Source organism: Vulpes vulpes, unplaced genomic scaffold (genome assembly GCF_048418805.1).
Source record: "Vulpes vulpes isolate BD-2025 unplaced genomic scaffold, VulVul3 u000000659, whole genome shotgun sequence".
Classification (NCBI taxonomy): Eukaryota; Metazoa; Chordata; class Mammalia; order Carnivora; family Canidae; genus Vulpes; species Vulpes vulpes.
The window spans coordinates 125,892-134,997 of record NW_027325797.1 but is presented as its reverse complement, the minus strand read 5'-3'; positions in this window follow the sequence as shown (position 1 = coordinate 134,997).

The following is a 9,106-nucleotide window of genomic DNA, read 5'->3' as shown; positions in this document are numbered from 1 at the left end:
CCTCGGCGGCCTCATTTGACCCATGTCCTTAGGGCCCCGATCTGCAATGCAGTCACACTGCAGGGCCCTGCTGTGACCCCCGACATCCCCGTGCTGCGATGGAACCCCCACTGCGGAGCGGGCCTCTGGGGATGTCAGGGGTTCCTGAATGAGGCTGCAGGGCATGTCGGGGGCACCTGAATGATGGGGGGGCACAGGCATGTCAGGGGCACCTGTGGGGGCGCCTGGCACTGCTTGTGGCACAGCCCCACCCCGCGCTGCTCACAGGGCCACGAGCTTACCAGCCCCCATCCCGGCGCCCCTTGGAGGCCTGGCAGCTGGCCTGTGCTCGGGGTGGTGTGGCTTTAGGGGTATCTGCTCACCGGGGCTGCCCCCGCTGTGGGGGGATGGGGGGAGCAGCCCCAGGCCGACCCCTGGCCTGACCCCTCGCCCTCTGCACCCCGGAGCTGACCCCGTGGTGGACCTGGAAGCTCAGGCAAGGTCATCGTTGCAACAGGAAGACCTCGACTGACCTGCATGTCTGGTTTTTTACAAAGCGTGTTGTGCCCATGTGTGGCAGTGCCCAGGGCCCAGACTGGGTGGGGGCGACTCATGGGTGTGCAGCACGGCCTGCTGCCCCTGCTGCGGCGTCGGAGCCCTCGAGGGTAGGCTCCAGCCTCCGGCCTCCGGCCTCCAGCCTCCAGCCTCCAGCCTCCGGCCTCTGGCCTCCAGCCACCACAGCCCGGCCAGCCCGGGTTCTGAGCGGTTCCCAGCCTTCCCCCCTGAAGCCAACACGGGGTCCGGCACGTGGCAGGCGCTGCGGGAGCGGGAGACCGAGGGGGGATGAGGCCGGTGCGTCCCGGGGAGCCTGCGGGGGGCCGGGGGAGGGGTGTGGCACCTGGGCCAGGCCCGCTGCCCTGCAGCCTCCCGGCCCTGTCCCCGCTGCTGCGCCCCGAGAGGCCTGCAGGCGCCCCTGCCCCGGGCACACACCGGGCCGCCATCCCAGCAGCGGGGAGGGCAGTGAGCAGACGGCAGGAGGGAGCCAAGGCTCGGCCCGGATGCGCCGGGCACCTGGGTGCTGGGCTGCCCCGGTCCGTCTGCTTGCCGCCCCTGGGGAGCCGAAGCTCAGCACCTTGGCCTTGCGATGGCCCCGCTTGGAGAGAAGCCCCCTGGGATGGCTGCTCGTCCCACCCCCAGCTGGTCTCCCTGGCCGCTCTGCTTCCACAGGAAATACAGAAAGTAGCAAGTGGAGCCTGGAGCCTGGCCTGGACTGAGCAAGGGGTGGGGGGCCGCCGGTGGGGCGAGTCCCCCCTGGAGCCCTGCCACGGGCGCTGGTGGCAGCTGGAGGCACCGGCATAGGGCTCTATAGATAGTTTATGCATTTGCTTGGAGTTTACACTAACCTATATTTAAGGTATATGATAATTTAGGTTGACATAGTGGGATAGAAATTTTTTTCTTTAGAAATTGTCCATATGTTATTTGTGCAGGAAATAGTGACCTGACACAAGACACCTGTCCTCAACTTCACACTGTGGTGAGAGGTAACCAGGATAAACTGCACTTTACTGTGAAAACTGACACCCACTTCCATCCTGCCAAGGTCTTGCGTCGTTTGCCTCATTGTCAAGGGGACTTTACTTTCCCTGCTCACATCACAAGGATGTGGCCAGGATCAGGTATATGGAACTGTGTTGGGATCTGCAAGAGACACACTCCAGCCAGCCAGCCATCTATCCATCCATCCGTCTGTCTATTTATTGCCTTTATTGAGCTTTCATTCACGCTCATGCATGCAGATGCTCACAGAGCCCCGAAATCACAGTGTCCCTCTTTTACAGACTAATAAATGGAACTTGAAGAGGTTAAGAGGTTTCCCCAAGGTCATGCAGCTGCCAGGCAGGTGCTGGCGTGACCATGTGTTGTGACAAGCACTGGATGGTGACTTCAGGTGTGTTAAAAGAAGGCCCCTTGTGGGTTGGGAAGGGCCAGGGGTGGACAGGCTTCTTCACTGCCCTGCAGCTTTCTCCCTAATGCACGAACCTCATTTGAGCTGTTCTGCTCCACTGCACACAGCCCAGAGGGCCGTGAATAATGCGGGGGAAGCAAAGGGTCGGCTTTTGGGGGAGACGGGCTGTATCAGCTGGGAGTACTGTTAAGTGAGGCCTGGGAAATGAGTTCCATTTTTAAAATGTCATTTCATAAACTCACCCTGGAAGCAAATACATTCTCTGCCGTGCGAGGAGCGAGGAGCTCCATGTGGACTCAGAGCAAAGCAAACGGTGGTGATGCTGGTGATAATGACCATTGACATTTATTGCTATTTTGGGCCAGACTTTATGCAGCATCCCAAAATAGGTATTAGTGCAATTTTACAAAAAAGAAATGGGTTACATATTAAAAAATACATAAAAGTGGAGGTTGAGTGGGGGCCCTATCAGGAATAAATATGTTTGTTTTTAATGTGCTAGAACATAATTAATATTAAATGATGTGTAAACTAACTAACTAGGAAAATTGGCTGTAGCCGGCCACAATCTACTCTTTTCCATCCAAGAACAACAGCTCACCTCTGAAATTCATCAAAGTTCAGTTTGAACACAGAAGAGAGAAACTGGAGGCAAGCATAACTTCAATATTTTCAGCATTACTTTTTGTTAATTTGACATTTCATGTTGCCCTTTTTATATTTTGGGGAGCTGTATTTCCTGAAATATTCTCCCTTAAGAAGTACTGTCTTGTCAGGGTTCTCCCGAGAAGCAGAACCAATAGGATTTACGTGCGCTACCCATGTCATCTCTCTCGATCTACAGCGTCTCTATCTTTATCCTTCATCACTATCTGTATATGTGGATCGTGCCTCTCTCCCGCAGGCTGGAGACCCAGGAGACGTCATGCTGCAGCTTGAGTCCGAAGGTCGTCTGCCATCAGAATCCCTTTTCTCAGGGAGGTCAGTCTCATCTCTACTAAGACCTTCAACCGACTGCATGAGGCTCATCACACTGGAGAGCCGCATCTGCTTTACTCAAAGTCTAATGATCTGAATGTTAATCACATCTAGAACATACCTTCGAGAAATCTAGAACAATGTTTGACTAAACAGGCCTAGCCAAGTTGGCACAAAATTAACCATCACGTGTCATTCATTTAAAAAAATATATATTTGGTTTTTAAAATATTTTTGAAAAGGATCCTGCATCTAGTCAAACATTTAGAGCTAACTTCTACTCTGCAGGTAGAAGGTCTAGTGAAACAGCAGTCCACAGACGCCAGGTCCCAACTGGGGAATTCTGGGGGATGGATACACCGCTCAGTCACTTGTGGCAGTGACAGCACAGATCCTGCCTCCACTCGAAGAGGGTGGGCTGAGAGAGAGGTCTAGGAGGCACAGGAACAAAATACAGTGTGTGCACCACGTTTGAGTCCTGATGGGAATAAAACCAACCGTCAAGGGACCCCTGGGTGGCTTAGTAGTTGAGCATCTGCCTTTGGCTCAGCACATGATCCCGGGGCCCTGGGATCAAGTCCCACATCAGGTTCCCCGCAGGAAGTCTGCCTCTCCCTCTGCCTGGATTTCTGCCTCTCTCTGTGTCTCTCATGAATAAATAAACTAAAAAAAAAAAAAACCCAACTGTGGAAGAACATTTTCTTTTTCAGAAATGGCAAATTTAAATTTGAAATAGGCACAAACTGACGTTAAGAAATCATGGTGAGGGGATCCCTGGGTGGCTCAGCGGTTTAGCGCCTGCCTTTGGCCCAGGGCACGATCCTGGAGTCCTGGGATCGAGTCCCGAGTCGGGCTCCCAGCATGGAGCCTGTTTCTCCCTCCTCCTGTGTCTCTGCCTCTGTCTCTCTCTCTCTCATAAATAAATAAATAAATAAATAAATAAATAAATAAATAAATCTTTAAAAAAAAAAAAAAAGAAAGAAATCATGGTGAATTTTCATAGGTGTGAAAATGCCACAAGTAAAATGTCTTTTCAAATTTAAATAAATAAATAAATAAATAAATAAATAAGGGATCCCTGGGTGGCGCAGCGGTTTGGCGCCTGCCTTTGGCCCAGGGCGCGATCCTGGAGACCCGGGATCGAGTCCCACGTCGGGCTCCCAGTGCATGGAGCCTGCTTCTCCCTCTGCCTGTGTCTCTGCCTCTCTCTCTCTCTCTCTGTGACTATCATAAATAAATAAAAATTAAAAAAAAAATAAAGAAAATGTCTTTTCTTTTAAAAGATTTTATTTGAGACACAGCCAGAGCGAGTGAGCGAGCAAGAGAGAGCATGGGGAAGGGCATGGAGAAGGACAAGCAGACTCCCTGCTGAGGGCAGAGTCTGACCTCAATCCAAAGACCCTGAGACCATGACCTGAGCTGAAACCAAGAGTCAGACAATCACCCAGGAGTCCCGGAAAATGCCTTTTTTATTTGAGATGTGACTGATGGTTTTCCAGGTGAAATGACGTGTTTAGGGTTTTCTTTGAAATTACTCCAGCAAAAAGAAAACTGAAGATCAGTGAAACAAGTACGGCAAAATGCTAATGATTGCCAAAGCTGGGTGACATGTGTGAAGTCCACTGCTCTATTCTGTGTATGTGTAGATGTTTTCATCAATAAAAGTACACAATAAATAAACCTATTAAATATTAAGAATTTGCATGTTTACATATATAAATATAGATAAGCCTATTAAAACATTACGCTGATTTTCCATATAAAAATCTTACATAACAATTTGAATTTGTGTTGGTAAAACTGTATTGTTGAAATTCTTTTCCGCATCTTCCAAGTGCACCTTATACTTCCTCTGTAGATAGAAGTCGTCCGCTTTCTCGGTGGTCTCGTCAACAAGCCAGCTGTTCCTTCTGCATCCCCACCTGCTCTAGGACAGAGGCCTCCGCAGGGCAGGATTTCAGTGATGCACCTACCACCTCCAACACTAATACTTGTTGAATGAATAATTGTTTTTCTTGCCAGAAAATACTCTGAGTCGTGAATAGTCATTTCATAAGTTTGAACGATGCCTCCATTCAACCATGGAATGATGAGCCAGTGCAACTTTTCAGTAAAAATGCATGAACATAGCATTAGTCCGGCATCTTTTCAGGATTTCTTCCTTCTAGTCCGTACATTTTACAGGCCTGGTAATGTAGCACGATCACACATTACGGTGACCGGCAGATCACAGAAGACTCACATTAGGTCGTCGCAAGAGCATATTCATGAAACTCCGCAGAAAATACCCGAAACGACCTGCACTTCCCTCAAGTACCACCTGACGCGGGCAGCTCAGTGGAGGGAGCGCCCGGGGCCGGCCGGGCCACTCCTGGGGACGCGCGTCGGCTACGGGACGGTCACCGTCTGCGACGCCCACGTCAACATCTGATGGAAACTGGCTTCTGAGCAAACAGGAAACGGGCTTCGAAGAACAAAATTCCTCACTGGCTGCTTCCGGGCCCCGCAGCCCACACAGATGGATCTTAGTGACCTAGGGCAGGTCACAGTGTTCAGGCCTCCGCGGCGAGGCGCCACCTGGATCCGTGAGGGGTAAGATAAGGTCCCCGAGCTGGGCTCTCCGCTTCCCAGGCAGGGCTGCAGGATTCACAGGAAAGCGTTGACCTTGCAAGATAAAGCGGTTATTTTACCAGCAAACCGGGTTTCTCCAGGAGCAGCAGCGGGCGGGAAACTCTTTTATATGGAAGGGGGTGGGCGGGGCTGTATGGAAGAAAGCCCATTGGAGGGCGGAGGCGGCTTCTCGCTGGCTGCGTGTGGCGGCGGCTTCTCATTGGCTGCAGGGGATGGCGGCGGCTTCTCATTGGCTGAGCGTGGCGGCGGCCCGCCCGGAAGTCTCGGCGCTTCCTGCTGCCCTGGGCCGGGCGAGGCCTCCTTTCCCCCTGAGGCTGTCCCGACGGCAGTTCCCGCGAGGTCTCCTCTGCCCGGTTCCGGTTCCGGGGCAGCAGCAGGGGAGGCGGCGGAGGCCCCGTGGAGCCCCGGCTTCCGGCCGGGGCGGAGCAGCTCGGAGGCCTCGCCGCGGGGGCTGCGTGAGGGAGCACGCGGCCTCCCCTCGAGCTTGGCGCGTGGCGGCACCTGGGCCCCGAGCGCGTGGCGCGCCCGTCCCGCGGCTCCGTCTGCCTCCGGCCTCCTGGACGACCCCCTGTGCCCGCCCGTGGCCTCGGCCCGGCCCTGCCCGCCGCGTGGCCCCGCGTGACCCGGACGTGGCGGTGCTGACCGCGCCTGCAGGTAGGCCGAAGCCACCGCGACCTCCACGCTCCTCGGCGCCGGGGCGCCCCGGGGGTCGAGCCGTGGCTCTGCGTCGTGCTCCGCGTCCCTGTGGGGCGGCGCGTGTCCTCGCTGCGAAACACGGGCCTGGAGTCGGGCCCGTCGGGGGAGCCCTGGCCTCGGCCTCGGGACGCAGGGGTGAGCCCCCCCCCGCCGTGCAGGCGCGCCCCGCCCGCGGCTCCCTGCGCCCCGCCCGGCCAGGCCGCAGCTTGTCCCCGTGGCTGCGCCGCCGCCGCCGGAGCCTCCCGGGGCTGGAGGCCGCGTGCCCGGCACCGACCACGCCGGGGCCGCTTGCGGGGGGCCGGGGCCAGCCTGAGCCGCCGGAGGGGCCCCTCCCCGCGTGCGCCTGCCCGGGGCCGCGTGACCGGCCACCGCAGACCTGGGCCGACGCCGCGGACGCGGACCCCCGAGGAGCCCCTCGGCCGCCCCGGGCCCCCGCGGTGTGGCGGTGCCGCAGCGGCGCCCTCGGTGTCCCCGCGGCTGCCCCGGCCTCTCCCCGCTCCCGGAGGGGCGCGCCCGGCCCGTCCTCCCGCCCCGTCCCCGTCCCCGTCCTCGGGACCCGGAGCTCTCGGGAGCACACGCGGGCGTGTCCGTGCCGGGTCCGCGCTGGTCCCCGGCGGGCGCCCCCCCCCCCCCCCCGTACCCGACGCCCCCGACCCCACGCGGGCCGCCTCGACTTTCCTTCCATTCCTGTCCTCCGGGGCCGGTTTCCCTCCAGCGCAGGTCCCACGTGCTGCGGGTGTTGGGGTCCGGGTGTGGGGGTCGCGGCCGCCTGTTGCGGACGGGCCCTGCGGGTCTCCTCTGCCGCCGGCAGGGCTTGGAGCGCGAGGGCGGCCCGTGGGCTCGGCGGCTTGTGCGGGGGCGTCGCTCCGGTTACCGGGACGCGGAACCAGCGCAGACGCCGTCTTCGGCAGCGCAAGTCGGGGCCCCCTCGGGGTGCAGCTGGGGCACGAGAGCGGCGGCATCGGGACCCACTGCGCCTGCTGCGGAGGCGCCCCCCCCCCCCCCGGCTCCGTGGTTCTGGGCCCCACGTGCTCCGCGGACGCCGAGGGCCCCGCTCCTCCGTCCTGCCGAGGCCCCGCGGAGGCCTCCGCCCGGTCCTGTGCTCCGCGGAGCGGCCGCGGCCGTGTCCGTTCTGCCCCCGCCCTGCGAGCCTCGTGGGAGCCCCCGGAACACCCGGGGAGCCTGGACCCGAGACTGCCCTGGGGGATGAGGCGTCCTTCAGGATGTGCACAAGGTTTGGCCCGTGCAGAGGGGGCGTAAGTAATTGTTCTGTTGGAACAGGGAAGCCCCGAGGTTAGCGCTTCTCGGAGATGCTCTGCCCTTGGTTCAGCGCGTGCGGCGGGTCCTGGCGAGGCCCGCGGCGGTGCCTGGCTTCGTGCCCGGCTTCGTGCCCGGTGGCCGAGTTGCCGGAAGGTGGAGCCTCCGCCCACAGTTCACTGCTTTCTCCGGGCCCCACGCGGCTCTCTCGTGTCCTTAATCCCACCCCAGGATCGTGTTTATTTCCTAGACAAAGTCACTGGTATCTTTGTTTCTCCGGTTCCTGCCAAGCGTTCGGAGCCGGGCTCTTCATGCCCACAGCAGTGATCAGGATTTTTCGCCCTGGAAACTCCTTTTGGAGTTGTTGTTTTCTTTTCTTTTCTTTTCTTTTCTTTTCTTTTCTTTTCTTTTCTTTTCTTTTCTTTTCTTTTCTTTTCTTTTCTTTCTTTTCTTTTCTTTCCTCTTCTCTTCTCTTTTTTCTTTCTTTCTTTCTTTCTTTCTTTCTTTCTTTCTTTCTTTCTTTCTTTCTTTCTTTTTTAAAGATCTGAAGCATTAAAAATGTAGTTATTTCAGCTTGAGAGTGGGGAGAGATCACAGATTGACTTTTAAGTTACTCTGAGAAAAGTGATGATTTGTCTCAATAGATAAATAAGCCCTGACCACACAAATAAAGCTGCAGTGATCTATCATGCCACCCCTTCTTTCCTCAAGAACAGACCCAGCCTCTTCTGTGGCCACTCACCCAGTGGTGATGCATGTTCCTCCTGAACTGTCTGTGGAAGTTTTGTACTTCTGGCTTGGGAGGTGAAGATCTGTTACATTTGAGCCACCCAGAACCTGGATTCCTTGCTAAGGTACCAGCAATATATCTTACTTACTTACTTATTTATTTAAATATTTAATTTATTTATTCATGAGAAAGAGAGAGGCAGAGACACAGGCAGAGGGAGAAGCAGGCTCCATGCAGGGAGCCCGACGTGGGACTCGATCCCGGGTCTCCAGGATCAGGCCCTGGGCTGAAGGCGGCGCTCCACCGCTGAGCCACCAGGCTACCCAAGATATCATATTTAGATAGAAAATTTCAGAGAAAGAAAATGTTCAAGTGCCCGAAGGTAGTAAAAGTGAAATATGGTATGCTAATATTGCTAATATTTCCATATACACAAAAGATATTTTTCCTTTGTATGTTTGTTTCCTTTCTTGTGTTTGATGGCTTACGGTATGATTTACACATACACCCCTCCCCCTGAGTCTCACACCTCCTGAAACAGATAGGACACGTGCAGCATCACCCTTGTGGGAAGAGGTGGCTGCTCTTTGACTAGCAGGTGGCTGTCAGGGATGGACATCAAGGGTTTCTGAGTCTGCCCTGTGTGACTCTCACCCACATGGCACTTTGGTTATAGAATTGTCTGAAAAATGGAAGGAATAGATACAGAATACTTTATCCAACCAGAAAATTGACTTGATAATTAAAGATAAATTCAACAAGACTTGTATATGTGCTGCCGAAGGGAGCACAAATTCAACAAGATTTGAAATGAAGTGTTTTTTGAAAATCTCTGAGGCCCCGATTCTGCTATTATCATAACCACT